The sequence below is a fragment of the Myripristis murdjan genome, chromosome 10 (genome assembly GCF_902150065.1).
Source record: "Myripristis murdjan chromosome 10, fMyrMur1.1, whole genome shotgun sequence".
Classification (NCBI taxonomy): Eukaryota; Metazoa; Chordata; class Actinopteri; order Holocentriformes; family Holocentridae; genus Myripristis; species Myripristis murdjan.
In genome coordinates, this window is record NC_043989.1 from 29,046,653 (window position 1) to 29,065,529 (window position 18,877).

The window sequence follows — 18,877 nt, forward strand, 5'->3', positions numbered from 1 at the left end:
ATGAAACCTCTAACATTAGCTGAACCACACAGTCTGATGGAATATTTCCTTGTGTTACTAAAAAGTTAGAAAACATGTTAGAGACATGGCTTGCCAAATCAAAAAAAAAAGTGAGGGAGACTTTTTTTTTTTTTTTTTTAATTTCAGGGGAACATAATTTGATTAAGTGCACTGAAATTATTCATAATGTGTTGTTTAGGGTCCATTATCATTATATCCTGAAAAAACTGCATATTGTGTGTGTATTTGCTATTTGTGCGGCAGGGGAAATTGTGTGTGTGTGTGTGTGTGCGTGTGTGTGTACATGGGCTTCTGTCGGAAGTGAACACCAGATTTAAATACTGACTAAATCATCTTGGGAGAGATGTTTTGATTAAAATGAGGAAAGCCTCTTTGGAAAGGCAAAGCAGAATACAATATGTGTGTGTGTGTGTGTGTGTGTGTGTGTGTGTGTGTCCCTCGGTGTATTAACCTCAGCATTTGAAGATTGTCTGTTTCATTTCAGGATGCCATTGGAGGTCGTCCCTTTGGAGGGCTATTCAGTGACACCATTTAGATTGTGCTTTTAGCCTTTTGTACATACCTACACACACACACACACACACACACACACACACACAGACATTTTCTGTTTCATTAACTCACATGGATGTATGCCAAAAAGCTCTCTCCCTATTTCTCTCACATGCACAGGCCTCATGCATACTCTCCACTAAGGCACACCATTTCCTGATAAAATTATAATAATTATAATATAATAATTATATATATATATATATATATATATATATATATGTATGTATACACACACGCACACATATATATTATTACACACACACGCGCACACGCACACACACACACACACACGTCTTTTATTTTAATGCTCTTTTATTCCACTGATTTATGTAGAAATATGCTCTTATTACTTTCACACTGAAATCATGTTTGAGTGGATTTGGATTAAGAAGTGTTTTTGCAAAAAAAAAAAAAGAAGAAGAAGGAAAACACACACAAAATTGGAGCACATTCACAGCAAAAGCAACAAAAAAATTAAATAAATTAGACACAGGATTCTAAGTGGGCAAAGTCAAAAGCAGACACATAATGATGAAAGTACATTGATTTAGAGGATCATAAGTAGGCCAAATTGACCTTTAATCAGTTACTTTAGTTGTTCAGCTCATACTGAGTCTCAGTAAGAAGCACCTTCAGTCATCTTTAGTCAATAAACTGCCAACATCAACTTTGAATGTAGCTGATAAACAGTCAAGACATGCTAAAATAGGGATATATGGTCTAATGGCTTGGGGCTATTATCCTAGCTGCTGTACTCTGAATGAAATAGAGCTGTGAGAGTGCCTCTTTATCTGAGGCAGGAATAGAGGGAGTTGCAATAGTTGACACAAGGTGAGATGAGATCAGGGATGACCTTCTCTAAATCGGGAGAGAATCAAAAAGGATTTTTGATATACCGTACTGGCCCAAATATAAGATGACCCTGATTATAAAAGGACCTTCTTTTTTCGACACCAGTTTTTGGAAAAAAAGGCTTTTTGAAGAGCAAATCTTCTTTTTAACATAAAACTTTGTAAACTACGTAAATAAAGCATAAATAAAGAAAGATAGGCTGATTTACAGCATCCTGTAGATCAAACAAAAACAATCAAAACATTTCAGTGCATTAATGTATCAGCCGAATGACTTTCACCCAGGTGACCAGAGTTCAAGTCCAGTGCAGAGCGAGAGTGGTGATCATTTGTTGCAAAAGTTACATGTTATATTGCATTACCATAACCAAGTAGTTTTAATGCTTAAACCTAACCTTCCTCTAACCTTAACCAAGCAGTTTTGGTAGCTAAAAGTAAAAGGCTGAAATGCTGCCCGACATTATATACAGGATATTTTGATTAGAAATGTATTAGTGATATGTCAGAAACAAACATATTCCACAACAAAATGTGTTCCCCCCTAAAAGTAATCAAGAATGCAGTTTAGCTGTATGGGAATGTAATTTTTAGGGGACGTTGTTGCCATGTCGCCATCTGCTGCTTTGAAAACATAATGACATGCAACTGTCCAATCGTTGCAATTGCACCTGACTGCAGTCCGCAGATCGGGGTTGGGCTAAATGTGGGCGGAGCTAAATGTTTGACTCCGTGCGGTGACCACAGTTAGCAGGTCGGAGTTGGGCTAAATGTGGGCGGAGCTAAACGTTTGACTCCATCCGGGCACCATTTGGTAAGGGTTAAGGTTAGGGTTAGGTGAAGGGTTAAGGTTAGGTATTAGGGAATCATATTGTTCTGACTTCTGTCAGAAAAATGCACTGGCCCACAACTAACTTTATTTTTCTGTTTCTCTTTTTTTCAGGGTACCCGGATCTTGGAGGAGTTTCAGGTAAGATACTTTTCTATTTTTTATTTTTTATTTTCTATATATATTTTTTTTCAGGATTTTTTTTTTTTTTATTATTTTTGAGGTTTTATATAGGGTAATATAGGTTATATTATTCATGTGTGTGTGTGTTTCTATATATGTGATGCAAAACATGTTCTAAGAGCTGAGTATAAAATAAGGGATTTTAAAGGTGTAAGAGAAATTTATTCTCCAACTCTAAAAGGGGAGACTAGGCCTTTCATACTAGAATTTAAAATGAAAATAAATACGTGAAAAAATTATCCTAAAAGTACTTGATAAATTATATTAAAATTATATTTTAGATCTGTCTCCCCTTTGTTGTTGTCTTGTTTTTATTCTTTTTCATTTAATCCCAATGGATCTAAAGTATTTAATTTTTGGATCCATCTTTTTTTTAAATATAGGATGATTTCATTTTTTCAGATTTTTGAAGGTCGTGCAAAAGAAAGGCTCCCAAAGTCACCAAGATTATGCTTTCCGAATTTCATGAAAAAAAAAAACAAAACAAAACAAAAAAAAAAAACAAAAAAAACGGTAGGGTTAATTCCATGAGAAGCATGAATATAGTCAGCAAATTATTTGGCGTTCCATCCATTACAGTTAGAGATATGTCATGCACAAGTCAAACTGTAGCCTGGCAGGGTTCATCCTCTAGGGAGCATCAGTGTGCTCACTGATGTCTGGCCTATGGATTTCAAGATATGCTGCCTCAGGGTTGAACAGACAGACAGACATCTGGGAAACTTTAAAGTTGTTAAAACACTGAGTATATTCATTATGTGAATACTATAATTTTGCTGTTATAATAATCAAGTTTGCTTATTCATACCAAATGCACTTGGTGTTCATGTCACACCAAGTAAATCAGTAATTTCAGCCAACGTGGTAGCTGTTCATAAAATGGTCACTTGAGCGTAGCAACTTGAAACTTGGAAGTGAAAGTGATGGAGCAGCTTTTAACGTTTTTGAACATCAATGGCAATGAATGGTGGTAAGTTAGCTGGGGCTTTGGAGCTGCCAAACCATTTGAACCAGCAGTTAAAAATAGACCTGGTATAGTCCTTTGATTCATCAGTTCCTATGAGTCCTGACAACAGAAATGAATCTGGGCAAAGAGAGTGAATCAGCAACATCCCAGTCAATGAGAGCGGGATTCTCTCCTCTGCTGCAGCCCCGTTCATGATTCACGCTGATGAGAGGTGTGTGTGTTTCTACATGGAATCCTACACACTGCAGCTTTACAGCAACGATACACAAGCAGCTCTGGGGGCAGCATTCTCAACTTCCACTATGTGCGCCGTGAACAAACTTTATTCTTGAGATTGTTCACGTGGAAATAACAGTTTAACAGAGAGAACAAGTGCCCCAGGGAACAAGATAGTGGAATAACACTTTGGAGATTTTACACCATGTAGTGAGCGGGGTGCTACTTTGTCCCCTCGCTCCTGCTATAGTGTGAGGTTGTGAGGCTGTCAACGGGACTGACGGTTACACAGACTTCTTCAGAGCAATAGACTTCACACACACACACACTCACACACACACACACACACTCAGAGCTGTTCAAAGTGCTTGCTTGTTGGGATCTGGTGCTATGCCTGTCAGCAATGCATGCTGTGTTCCTCTTCGTCTGCCACTTCAAAACATGATACACACACACTTTTTCTAATGCATGGACATGTGCATGCGTGCATCTTACCTACATTTACGTAAACACTACGGCGACACGTGAGCATGTAAATGCATCAAAAAGGGCAAGCAAATGCAGATGAGCGGAGAAAGAGTGAAAGTCAAGAAACGGGATAGAGTCAAAATGGAAAATGTGTGAAAGGTAAAATCCATTCCCATCGACAATTGGCGGATCTGTCTTATCACATTGTGGGTTTGCAGAGTATTTGTTTTTGATGTCAGATGAAAAGCTTTTTGGTTCTGGCTCGTCCAAGGTCAATTCACTTTCAACAGTTTCAAGTGACTCAATCAAAATGTTAAAAAAAAACCCAGGTTGACACAATGATAAAAAGTCACTCAATATTTTAATAGATGTAATATAACCTTCTAACTTCTAGCTTCTCAAGTGGCTAACTTGAAAACGAGTTCACGCTGCTGGTTCAGAAAGGTAACAGGCAGAAGTGGAAACCAATTAACACCAAAAACAAAAGTCAAGACTATGAATATGAATGTTGACTTCAGTACTACTTTTTATGTTCTGCATTTTAATCTACAATGTTAAGAGCATCACAGTCAGTGTAGGATAAGTTATAGGGAAGCTTAAATGGTCTTGCAACTCCTAGACACATTACACACACACACACACACACCAGCACACACAAGCCTCTCACCTATTTTTGACTGAAAGTTCATTTCATAATCTGAGTTAGATATAATAATTTACATTTTTATGAAAGGAATATATGTCCAAAGGGGACCTGCCTGTGGTATAGCAGAACATAACACAATATTTTGTGTTATGGTGGGGGTCGGGTCATTTTCTCTGACGCACCTGGCAGAGACAGAACAAGTCAAGCGCATAGAGGCTTTGTCATATTAAATGAAGGCTTGTGTCGTGTGTGTGTTCCTTTGCACTCCCCTGGAGCCAATGAGGCACGTTCATTTTACTTTAATTGATAACATAAGCTACATTTGTGTTTGCGATGCTTATTTTTCATGTGAAGGCTGTGTGTCGCACTTGGTTTATTTATGATTTATGTATTTCTCATGGCTTACTGCACCGTGGATATTCAATTTAGAGACCTGTAACCAAAAAACAATGTCAGATGTCCGTGAGTTACCCGGACGGCAGTTCCACGGGTTCCACAGAGGACTAGTTGAAAGGAACACTGATTAAGAAGTACAGCAAAAATCTGACATCTTAGTTTGCCAGAGCACCAGTTTATGATAATTACACTCTTGGCATTCTCTCCATGAGCTTCAAGAGGTAGTCACCTGAAATGGTTTTCCAACAGTCTTGAAGGAGTTCCCAGAGGTGTTTAGCACTTGTTGGCCCCTTTGCCTTCACTCTGTGTGCAAAGCAGTAATCAGAGCAAAGGGTGGCTATTTTGAAGAAACTAGAATATAAAACATGTTTTCAGTTATTTCACCTTTTTTTGTTAAGTACATAACTCCACGTGTTCATTCATAGTTTTGATTCCTTCAGTGAGAAACTACAATGTAAACAGTCATGAAAATAAAGAAAACGCATTGAATGAGAAGGTGTGTCCAAACTTTTGGCCTGTACTGTACTTTTCACCACTAAATCCTTACTGTATATAGAACTACTTACTTTATATATAACTTATTTTTATTCTTACTTATTATATTGAAATTTATCTTTTTTATTTTTTTGTTATTTATTATTACATGTTTGCACTAAAAGGAGCTGCTCTTAATCTCATTGTACATGTGTATAGTGACAATAAAGGCATTCTATTCTATTCTATTCTATTCTATTTTTTACTGAATGGATTTTTATTTGAAAACACACTCAAATTCAACCTAGCATTCTCTGTAGTCTTTATTTTATGATGGTATATAGCAAAGTATTCTTGTAATCTGATGATTAAATTTGGCGAGGATGACTAGCTGTAGCTAGCATAACATTAGGTGCTAACATTAGCTATTGACTCTAATTAGTGATTCATTTGCTGTCAGTGGCAGTCAGCCATTTTGACATGAAATAGCAGAGTAAACCCAGGTGTTCCACTGGAGTGCAGCAGCATCTGGACAGTATGAGGGCGCTCACTCTGTTTGACCTGCAACAGAGGCTTGATTCAGATGAAGTCATCAGAAACACCTGTGTCTGTCACCTGTGGCAATCCAGTGACGACAAGCTTTGACAATTCCTAGTCCATATTTTCATTTTAGGGTTTATCAATCGCCTAGCAAATGAGCGTGTGACCTGTTTCATCTGTAAAACACACAGTTATAGAAACTAACCAAGAATGATGTTTCTACCTGTTTCAGATGCATTACTGTGCATTCTGAATGATGCATTTGTATTTGTTTACATCCCTAGTGTCTACACTAGGCCTAAATGGACAGTACTGTGTGTGTGTGTGTGTGTGTGTGTTGAGGGGGGGTCATGCTAATTTCTCTCTCTCAGCAGGGAATCTTTGAAGAGACTTTAGTGTCGCTCATAATTGCCCAGTATCTGTAGAGCAGGACACACACTTTGACAGATCACACATAGCTCTCTCTCCCTCTATCTCTCTCTCTCTCTCTCTCTCACACACACACACACACACACACACAGGGTGCCTTACACACAATTGGTGCTAATGGTAATACACACTACATTGGCAGTTAGTCTCACACATACTGCAGCAGTCTTTCTCAATTACACCCTGTCACACACTGAAGAAGACACACACCTACACTTACAGAAGAATAACACACACACACACACACACACCACACATACACTGAGCAACACACACACACACCCCCCAGCCTGCTCTTGTCATTAGACGCCCTGGCGAGGTATAGAGGGCTTGCATGCACACACACATACCAGCTGCACAAGTGCAATCTATCTGGGTAAAATAATGAAAGAGAGAGAGAAAGAGAGACAGACAGACAGACAGACAGAGAGAGAGAGAGAGAGAGAGAGAGAGAGAGAGAAGGAATTTGCAGTTTAGAAAGAAAGTGTTTCTTTGAGAGAAAAGATGAAGAATGTCTGCAGCTTCTGTTTGACTGGTGTCTTGTTTTGCATTCAAGGTGTATTTCACACAGACTTGATTGTGACTTGTCCACCTTCCTGCTGGCAGTCGCAGCAGCCTTTGTTTTTCACAAGTGGCCACCTCAAACACCTCATTCACATCTGCGCCTGCCTATTCAGCAGCATATTATTCTTTAAAGCTGCAATAATCAAAATTTCAAGGGACAATTTCAGGGAGGACCATTTAAGCTCAACTGACAAATGCTTGAAATAAGCATGTAATGGGACCCTCTGAAATCTAAATGAACTTCTCTGTAACTCTTTCACATCAAAAACAAACAAACAAAAACTACTTTGGCTTATGAAGATGCTCTCCTTTATTTTTTTGGTGTGCTGAGCATGGGCTGTGTGCCTCAGTTTCTTTTCTTTTGTTGGCCCTACTCTCAGAAAAAAATACCAGTTCTTAAATGGTTTTTCAGAATGCTCTGTGGTTTTACAAAGAACCATCACCAGTTGAAGAATCTCTTCATTTAGGGGCTGGTTCTTCACACACTGTATGTGGTTCTTTAAAGTTCTAAAGGTTCTTCATGTTTATTGGAGTTATTTGTTGGTGGCAGCAGCTAACAATTCTTTTCACTGTGGATTAATGTGCAGATTATTTCCTCAGTGAATGGATTAATGTCTTGCTCTATAAACCATCAGAAAACAGGGAGAAATGCCACAGCGTCACAGCTGACATTTTTAATAGCTCGTCTGGAACCCAGTGATGGAACAAGGAACATCGAGAACCAGCCAACAACATGTTCATGTTGGTTTTCAACCTGCACACAACCATTTGATTTAAAACATTCAGAGAACCTTTTATTCTGAAAAATTACTAAAGAACCATTTAAATAAAAGGTTCTTTACTGAACTAGCTGGGTCCATAAAGAACTTTATAAAAAATGTTTTTTTTAAAGAACCTGTTTTGGCTGAAGTCCTTTACAGAACCATTCATGGTTCCTAAAGGAACCTTTTTTCATTGTTCTTTGAGACACCTTTGGGGGTTCCTCTATAGAACCATCTACACAAATGGTTCTTTAAAGGCCCCATGGCATGAAAAATGCAATTTTAGTTGTTTTTGTGTGATAGGGAACGTCTTGGGGCCACATAAATATTGTCCCATGTAACCCTGTGATAAATGGGAAACTGCACACAGCCTGTTTTTTGAAACTCTCCCTGTAAACCACAGGTGTCAAACTCGTGCCATGGAGGGCCGAGAGGCTGCAGGTTTTCATTCCAACCAACAACTCCACCAGGTGATTTCACTGATTAGTCCCGCCTCTCTGTTTGGAGGTAGAGTGATCAGTGAAATCACCTGGTGGAGTTGTTGGTTGGAATGAAAACCTGCAGCCTCTTGGCCCTCCATGGCATGAGTTTGACACCCCTGCTGTAAACTCTCCCTCTGCCTCTTTATGATGTCATAAAGAGGCAGAAGAAGCTAGCCAGCCCGCCTCCGCTCCCCAGGCAACAAGCTAACAAATTAGCCACATGCTGAAGAAACGTTGCTGCACCACAGACGGATGCAAGGAGACTCATGTTTCACTGCACAGTCTTCCAAAAGAAACACGTTAGAGACCAGTGGCTGATGTCAGTTTTTCCCCGGGTCCCGCAGGATTTTCGTCCAACTCTGCTTGTCTGTTCAGTACCGACTGTTTCATCAAACTAACACAATACAATGCTGGTTTTGCAAAGAAAGTGTTGGAAATGGACACTGCTGATTTTTTTTTCTCTGTCTCATCAAGACGGTAACATCCTGTAATAAGCGGATTTGAGGTGGGTCGGTGTCTCCTGCCGTCTGTGGTTCAGGATCTGAGTCGGGCTCAAACATGTACGGTTGGCTAACTTTTTCATAATCTTTACATAGTGGCAATTTGGTCATAATTTCAGAAGCCAGTATTTTTTTATTTGCACCTAAAACCTGACTGCGCTTAGGTGTGATACATGCTGAAATGTTTATTAATTTAGAAGTTATAAATATGTTTGTCATTTACAAAATTTGGCTGAGAGCAAGTGTTAATTGCAAGCCCGGTCATAACATTAAAAGATACTTATTGGTGTTTATGCAAACTAGGCTTTCTAGTGAAATCACAGAGTAGACACATAACCTTACCTGATATAAAATAGGCACCGCATACGCCAGCATTTTGATCGTGTCCTCAGTGGAGAGATGCTGATTCTCTCTTCTGATTGGCTAATCGAACCGTGCTGCCAGAGCTCCGGGAGAAAGGCAAAAGAAAGGAGCTGTGAAACTATTTATCAAACCACAGGTACTCAAAACCACAAATACATCTTGCTAGGGATATCAACAGTTAAAATAAAACCCTGGAAAAGTGGACACCATGGGGCCTTTAAAGAACCTCTTGCTAAAAGGTTCTTTGTGGAACCAAATATGGATATTCTATGGCATCACTCTGAAGTTAGCACCTTTATTTTTCTTTATGACAGATTTCATAGACCAAAGTAGCTTGTTGTAATTTTTTAAATATTTTGTTTTTATATTTTTATTTTTTTTTCAGCTTTGTTTTTTTTAAAATTATGTGTTACTTTTTACAAATTTGATTGTTTTTATATCATTTTTAATATACATATTTTTTTTTTTTTTACTTTTCTGACTAAAGTTATAATATGTGTGAAAATATTTTTTTTTTAAACTTTGCGTGTTGAATATTATTTTATTTTTATTTATTTAAAAAAAAGACTGTTTTACAACATCAACAAAAACAACAACAAAAGAAAGAATATCTTCACAGGCCAATGCAACCATTTTTCAGTATTTTTCAAAATAAATTATTTGTGCACTGGCAACACGGGATAACTGGACAGTTGGTATCAGTGGCAACAGCTACTTGGCCAGGATTTTTTTTTTTTTTTTTTTTTTAAGTGCCACCAATTGAAAGTCAAATATTAAGACACTGTGTGATTGATTTGGGAGAAGTGGAGTCCAGAAACAGTGCAACAAACAGGAGCTCAGCATCAAAGATGGAGACAAAATTAAAATGAGAAAAAAAAGTTTCTACTCCAGCTCAGTATTTTCAACTATCTCACAGCCTGCCACAGTGTAATAACACTACCATCTGTTGTTGTGGAATTGAATGTGTATGGATGTGTGTGTGTGTGTGTGTGTGTGTGTGTGTGTGTGTGTGTGTGTGTGTGTGTGTGTTTGTATCTATGCAAGCTTTCATGCTTGCCTGGCTGCTTGTTTCCTCCAAAATCAAAGCGTCTCTTTGACAGTGGTGTAAGTGTTGCCCTTGCTCTCCATCACTGACCCGTATAACGTCTGGGCTGCTGCTTGGCTCGACGGCTTGGTTGCGTGGAAACTATGACAGTGGGGCATTTCACCAGTGCCATGGAGTTGACCATGCATACGGCATGTCAATTAGAGGCGCTCTAGTTCTTCAGACAAGAGGCGAGGAGAGGAGGGAAGAAGACAGAGAGTGAAAGTCAGAGCAAGAGTGCGAGGGTAAGTGTAAACTTTTTCCACATAACCCCAGGCCAAAAGCCATTAAAAGTTTTGGTATGTTGCGTGAGTAGCGATAGTGTAGCACAAACCACAAACACACACACAAACCCAAAAAAAAAAAAAAAAAACTCCACACAGTGTCTGACATGAACTCACTGACTTTTGAATAACGACATGTTCCCAATTTTTTAAATTTAGATTTCAGGTTTTCAAGCCAAACCATGAATCTGCTCAAAAGGGCGTAAATATTAGAAGGAGGCATATCAAGGTACACTATAAAATGTAACTGTATACCTTATTTAAAAGAAAAAGTGACCTTTACTAATATCTGTGTACTTTGTGGACTGTACTAATGGTAACTCACTTAAAACAAATTTCTAGTGAGGAAAGTAATAAATTCATAAGATAAAGTAACCTTTGCTTTTAAAGTTTGAGTGAGGAAAACCCATCCACATTTCTCAATGTTTAGTTGGAGAAATTCTTCATAAGTGCAGATACTTTAAAACTAAACTCTGTTTGAATAGATGGAGGAATAAGTTCAGTCTTCTAAATACGTCTTTTTCAGTGCCTTATGTGGATTTGCACCACCAGGTCTGGATATGTGAGTTATGTGATGGTAAGCTGCAGCTACTTTACAAAATGTTGAGTTTCACTGGCCATCTGTTTAGCAAAGCTAGCCAGTCTTTTGCCATATATGTTACTTTATCCTTTAGTTAAGCTTTGGAGGTTAACTTTATGTCTTCGATTTAGCCAAGTAAACGGACTGAGGTAACATAACAGTAATGATAACTAACTTTAACAGATAAGTTAACTAACATTTCTCAACTTTTTAGTGAAGACTGGATATTTTTCAAGTTTCTTAATAAACCGTAAGAGGTAACATTGGTTTAACGTTAGAGGAGGCAATTTATAACGTTCGCCATCTAACAGTCTAACGTTAGTATAATGTCTAGCATTAACTGTTATGCTAACGTTACGTTATGCTAACGGCGAATGTTATGCTAACATTATGCCTGCACATGCTCAGTCTTGGCTGCAAAATTCAAATGCATCCCGCAGATGTTATATCAGCATGGTGAAGTTCCACGTTAACGTTATGCCCGTTTATATTGGTTGCTTTTTGTAGCATAATTTTATAACAGGTTTCATTCTTAGTGAGTAACATTAGTGGTTTCCGCATATCATGTGCCTACTCTTTGGACTAATGTACACCCTAAATTTGGAGTATCCTCAACAACTAAAGAACACCTTTGATTTTATTCAAAGATTTCTTCTCTCACTTGGACATAAATCCCTGAAACCAAAAATAGAGTCACTCAAAAATCATCTGATGCAGTGAGTGAATGTCCGCATGATGTGAATGGGATGGAACACAGGTCACGTTGAGACCTTGACAGTTCTAAAGGACCTCTGCTGTGTTTGGAAAAGTGTTTTTTTTTTTTTTGTTTGTTTGTTTGTTTTTTGTTTAAATAATAAAATAAAATAAAAATATCTGGATACATAACATTAAAAGAAAGAACCTAGTAATCAAGAGGTGCACTACCGTCTGTAGTCGATACTTCCTCCCGACCGACGTAATCCAAGGAGGAAACAGGCGGCTGGTAGCCGGAGCAGTGGCTGTCTTGTTCGAATGGAACGAGTACTGTCTTCCACCGGTAAGACAAAGTGTTTGGGACAAAAAACCAAGAAATGTTGAGTCAGAGAATGAGCCAGAAGGGGAGATGGAGCCCCATTTGCTGGTACAGTGCCATGACTACGACCACCGACCAGATCCAGCTGCTTTGGACATGGCAGTGGAGGAAATACAGGCTCAACAGCTGGTGATAGAGGAGTTGCAGAAACGAACAGCTGAACTGTCATTGGAGCAAAGGTTTAGCCTGCAGAGGTTCTGTGCATCGGATGATGACGTCAGATTTTATACAATGTATGTTGGAATATGATATTCAGTGTGCATACTGCATAATTCTGGTTATGGGTTTGTTGCAGAGTAGATTGCGTATATGTTATATTCAGCCATTAAAATGAAAAAGCAAATCTGAAAAATACACAGCAACATGGAGTAGACTGATTATGCATTAGGCTCCCCTGATAAATAGTCTAACTATAATGTTATGTTTGATCAGTGGCGAGCGGTGACGTTTTTGTGTAGTACATTTTTGGGCATTTATTTATTAAGAAAAACACATAATATGGTTTTTAACTATACTATATCAACTCGACAACTCGATTTTGATAGACACACGTGCGCATTTTGCCCCAATGTTGGAATTTACCATGAGATCGGAACTATTCGGACGTGCCACGGGGTGATGCAAACACACAGCAACGTCACCAGCTAGCCTACATGGTCAATGAAATGACACACAAACATGCCCAACTGCCCATCAGGCTACGCACCAAAGTGATAAACGTCAGAGAATACCTCTTTTTCAGAACACCTGCAATAGCCTAAATCGATGAAACATGCCAGGTTATCACTTGAAGTTGTATTTTCACCCATTTTGATTGGCACGATGCAGATGAAAGAACAAACTAATGTTAACGTTCCCGTACTAGCTAGCCAGCTAACGACGTTAACGGTAGCTAGCTGTCAAGTGAATGACTTGCTGTTGCCACTGAACATTTCAAGCGAGCTTGCTACGTAGCTACTCGTGTTGCTCATGCGTCTTCTGAAAAGCTGATTGGCAGACACCTTATTTTCCATTCAAAACGCCCACGTACAGAAACACCGGCTACAAAACTACTGTAAGTACTCGGTATCACAGAGCGCATGCGCGCGTCAAGCTGTCAACTTGCCAGCATTTCGCTAGCAAATTGAGATAGATACGTGTATACAGGCAGCGGTTTGCAACCAAAATGATAGAAATAAGGTATATTATAAAGGGACACACTAGGACACCAACATTTTAAAGATTTTAATTGAAGGGCTTGGGCATGCGCTGCATTTTTAGCTTATTATGACCGCTCGCCCCTGTGTTTGATAATGCTTTCTCAAATATTACCACCACAAGTTCTTGTATAATATGTTCTGCTGTATTGATTTAATCCCATATTATAGATAGTACTATGACAGGCTGCTCTGATGCTAACCTCTCCGGTCACCCTGTCTTTGTTAGATACTAGGGGAAGGAAAGTGACAGTAAAGTTAAGTAACGTTAGCATACAAGTTGGGAAACGTGCTGCACCAACTAACATCAGTGTAGTGATACGATACAGTATAAGGTTTCATGATGCCTGCTCGGCTGTAACTTAGCTAAGTTACCTAGCCGAAGTTAGTTAACTTAGTAACATACGTAACACATTCATTTAGCTTATTTGAACAAGAAATACAGAAACGATACAGTCTCATACATACCTTCATAGTCAAAAATGTAGGAGGATGCGTACAACTTAAATCCCTTGTCGATTTTGGTGGCTGGAGTTGTGGACGTCGCCCTGCTAATGCGATGTACATCAGACATGGTTAATTTAGGCATTTCCTGCAAGCATCTTGTATTAAAAAAAAGTGGCTTAATGTTAATGTTAATGTCTGTTCGCCATTTTTTTTTATCAGTGTGATGAAAGGTATTTTGAGAAAAAGTTGAAGTTCATGTCAGGATTAAGAAATTGTGGCTAACAGTGTTTTCTGCAATAACTCTATAGCTTGGTTGGCAGCAGTTTTTCTTATTCTTTGGCATGTAAATCTAAAAACTTTAACGTGTTCCCTTTTAAACTTACACAATATTGTTAAAAAGATTTTAAGACTAACAATAGGCTATGTTCATCATTCTTGTGCATTCTAACAAAATGCATTTTATTTTTTTGTTGAATTGTTTATAAGACAGAACTTTTGCATAATTCAATAACTTAGTTTGGCGGCATGTCCAGTATTTTCAGGAGCAAGTTTAAAGCTTGACAACATAAAAGAGAACTAAAGAAAGAAACTTTACAAAAATAAATAAATAAATAAAATAAAATAAAACTCCTTGTTTTCCCTTCAAACTGTTGTCTCCATTTGTTTAAACATATTTTAGTTAAGCTTACTTGAACATGTTAAGGCAATCAGTTTCCTGATTTGTTCCTATTAATGTGAATGTTTAGACTTGTAAGGATAACTTATTTTTATGAGTACTCCTTGCCCACTGCTATTGCCTACTGGCAATAAACAACAACAACAACAACAAAATTAATAAATAAAAAAGCTGAACTTCCGGTTTACTTCCACTATTCATTTGTCTGCTGAAGACAAATAACACTTAATACTTACACACTACTTAATATATATACTAATGATAATTTAATACTTTGCTTACACATTATTTGTTTTTTGATTTTTTTTTTTTTTTTTTTGGCTTTATTTAACAGTGTTAGCAGAGAGAGACAAGAAGGGGGAGGGGAGGGAGAAGGGTGTGCAGCAAATGGCCTGAGATCAGGACTTTTTGTTCTGTGCCCATCTTTGGGAGAACATGCTCAGCAGCTTGTTTTTTGGAGTCTGCGTCTCGTGGCAGACAGTCTTGTCTTGTTGGACGTGAGTGTCGCCATGTTCTCGGGCTGCCATGTCTTTACGGAGAACATGGATTTCTTTTTTCAGCGCCTCGTTCTCAGCCTGACAGGCCCTGAGTTTTGAGGCCAGGTCCTGGATGGTGATGTCCAATTCCGAGTTCACCAAACTGAGGTTGGCGAATTTTTGGATGAGGGCTCTATTCTCCTCCTCATATTCTACCATTTTATCAGCTTGGAACTCGTTGATTATACGCTGCCCTATGACGTCTTGGCCCAGAGCCTGGTTTTCTTTCTGGAGAGCCACATTTTTTTGGTTGACAGCCTCCATTTCATTCTGGCAGAACCTGAGCTTTGCAGCCTGCTTCTTAATGGTTGACTCCAGTTTCAGTGTCTGCAAGTCAAATTCTGAGGTCTTCACTTTGAAGTCCTCAATTTTTTTCATGAGGGTTTCCCTCTCCTGCTCATAGGCCACTATCCTGTCGGCTTGGAGCTCGTTGATCATACTTTGCCCCGCAGCGTCTTGGAGCAAAGCCCTGTTCTCTTCGTGGAGAGCCTTATTTTTTTGTCTGACAGCCTCCATTTCGCGCCAACATGGCCTGACGTTTGCCAACAGCTCATCGTTGGTCGACGCTAAGTTTGCGTTTCTCGTATCTGGTGCAGCTGGGCGGATCAGTGCGTCATGTGTCGCCTGTTCTGCCAGCTGCTTGAGCACAGTCCCCAGCCTGCTGACGCCGTTGTCCATCTCAAGGTGGCACTGCCTTTTCCTCCCGGGGTACAGGGCGTTGAGGGCCGTCCTCCAGTTGTTATTTCTGGCTAAAAAGTTCAAGGTTAGCATGGTGCTCAGTGAATGAGTTTGATGCCTACAGGGTTTCTTTATGTCTTTTCGTCTTTTAAACCTTTTCATCGTCTGTGTTGATGATGTCACAGTACAAAGTTGTGATGATGTCACAGATGATGTCACACAGAGTGATGGGCTGTGATGATGTAATGGTCAGGAGTGTTCAGCAGATTACACAGTCAATGTGCAGTAGTTTACAGGTTTTTTTTTTTATTAAATTATTAATTTTCAATTACATATTAATAAATATTTTTTAATTAAATTCCCTCTGTGCAATAATCCATATTTAATACCATACTTATGTGCAATAACCTATAGTGCAATAACTCCTGTCCATGTTTGCACTTGTACATATTTTTTTAGTATTATTTTATATATATTTATATTTATATTCCTTTCTTTATTTTTCTTGACTATTTGCTCTTTTAACTTGTACACTTGGAGTAGGAGTTGTTATTGTAACAAAAAGTAATTTCCCCCTGGGGATCAATAAAGTATTCTGATTCTGATTAATTAATAGAGAACTCTGAGCATGTAATTTTTCTTTCTAAAATATCATTTTTTATAACTTGAAGTGAAAATATCATACCAAAAATGTGAAATATAGTTTAGTTTTTTTTGTTTGTTTGTTTGTTTTTTGGAATAAATTCAAGTTAGGCAGGAACACTTTATATACACTTTTCATCAAGAAAAAAAATGCTGCAAATATACTTCAGTATAAAACTAATGTAAAAATTAAATACAGTGAACAAAAAAGAAAAACTGTAGGGAAAGGATAGGAACAAACAAACAAACAAATAAATAAATAAAACCTTCTGGCTCTCAGTGTGCCTGACACCATCGACACACACTATATCCTGCAAAGCTTTCTGTGTAACCAAGGATGCCGTTAAGTCCAGGGTTATCTCCACAGACCTGTGCCACTCCAGCCTTCACAGTGCCTTTGAAATGTGTGGTTTCAATCTGAATACCATTTAGTTCCATGTCCCTAATCTCATTCACAATTGGCTTTGGGACAAAATTCATTCAGTACGTTTTTCACATCATCAGTTTTGTACACTGCCATCAAGAAGCGAGACTGGACTTTAGCTTAGTTAAGGCCAGACAAAAAAAAAAAAATTCTGGGTTCCGGTTCCCGACCGAGTGTCCCATTTAACCCCCGAGTCAGGTTATTTTAATGGCCTCTGTGTAAAAATTAAATTAAAAAATAAAATAAAAGACACTATGCGACCGAGTGTGACCTTGTTGGCATTAGTCAAAAGTTAAGCAGGGCTTTTATTTTGATCTATGTTGCACTTGCCTTATTTGTGATGTTCCCGCGTAACTTCAGAAAATAACTTCATGGAATCACGCGTCCTCGCAAACCACAAGTGAAAATAATCCGACAACAAGAGAAAACCTTTGCAGATGTAGTGAAAGAGGTGAAACAGTGCCATTGTAGATTTGTGGAGCTTGGCTCTATGGCAGTGGGCGTGATGGGTGTATTCGAATTCAGGTACCTAGCGCTGCAATGCGAGCCAGAGACACCTCCCTCTGCTAGTAATAACGCTGCTCCATCCGTTGAAAAGGTGGTAACTTATGCAAATATTGAATTAATTATATTTAAAAAGCAACCCATGCATCGCTTCTGAAAATAAAAAAAGAATAAAATAAAATAAATAATAATATATCTTTATTGATCCCCGGGGGGGAAATTTAAAAGGTCACCAGCGCATAAAACATATACAATAACATACACATTTCATAGCAACGGAATACATTCATGAGTTACATCAGGGGCAGTTAAAGGATCGCTGCAGTCCCAATACTGGTTAAGAATGAAGTAAGTATATGCTATTAAGCAACCTGATAACTGTGGGCACAAAGGACTTCCTATAACGCTCTGTGGAGCACTTCGGCATTAACAGCCGGTCACTGAACGAACTCCGCAGGCCCCTGAACACACTATGCAGTGGATGATCCTCGTGTTCAAGTATGGCCTTCAGCTTCCTCCTAGTTCTGGCCTCCATGACACTCTCGAGAGGATCAAGTGGGCAACCAACTATTGATCCAGCCTTTTTGATTAGTTTATTTACTTTGTTCTTATCGTCAGCCGTGATGCTGTTGCCCCAACATACAACAGTATAAAACAAAACACTGGCCACAATACTTTGATAAAACACATTTAAAAGACTCCTGCCCACATCAAGGGATCTCAATTTTCTGAGAAAGAACAGCCTGGATTGGGCTTTTTTAATCACAGCACTGCTGTTCTCTTTCCAATTCAAGCCCTTATCAATATGTACACCAAGGTATTTATAGGATGACACAATCTCTATCGGGCAGCTATTGATGATTAGAGGAACAGGCCTGACTTTTAGGATAAAATCCCTACCTTCCCATCCTTCCCATGAATAAATAAAATAAAATAAATCTCCCCCTACCCATCCTTAAATGCTAAATAAAATAAAAAATAAAATAAATTCCCTGCCTATTCATGCCCTTAAATGACAAGGAACCGGAACCCAAAGTATTTTTTTTGTTTGGCCTAAGAGTGCAACTGTTCTGTTACTTTTCGAACTCATCCCATTCCTCCACCAAGGTCTCACTACATTCCACCTCACATTAAACACTGCATTGTGAATCTGCTGACCTGCCAGGAAGTTAAGCTGAACAACTTTCTTTGTCTGTTCCATTACCTTAATTTAATCAAAAATGATGTTATTCAATTTATTTACATTAACTATACATGCTAAAAAATATAATAATAAAAAAAAAAAAAAAAAAAAAAAAATTGCATTTAATGTGACACTAAACTTACGCAGTCAAAGTCCAAAGAAAATTTACGTGTATGGCGTTTTGGGCTTGATTATTTTTTGAGTGTACACTGATTGAGTTGGGAAAAGAGAACGAATAGGAAAACTGGCAGGATAAACACAATAAACACACTGTACAACACTCAGGAGAGCAGAACTAGGAACATTTAGAAATTTCAGAATGAAGTTAC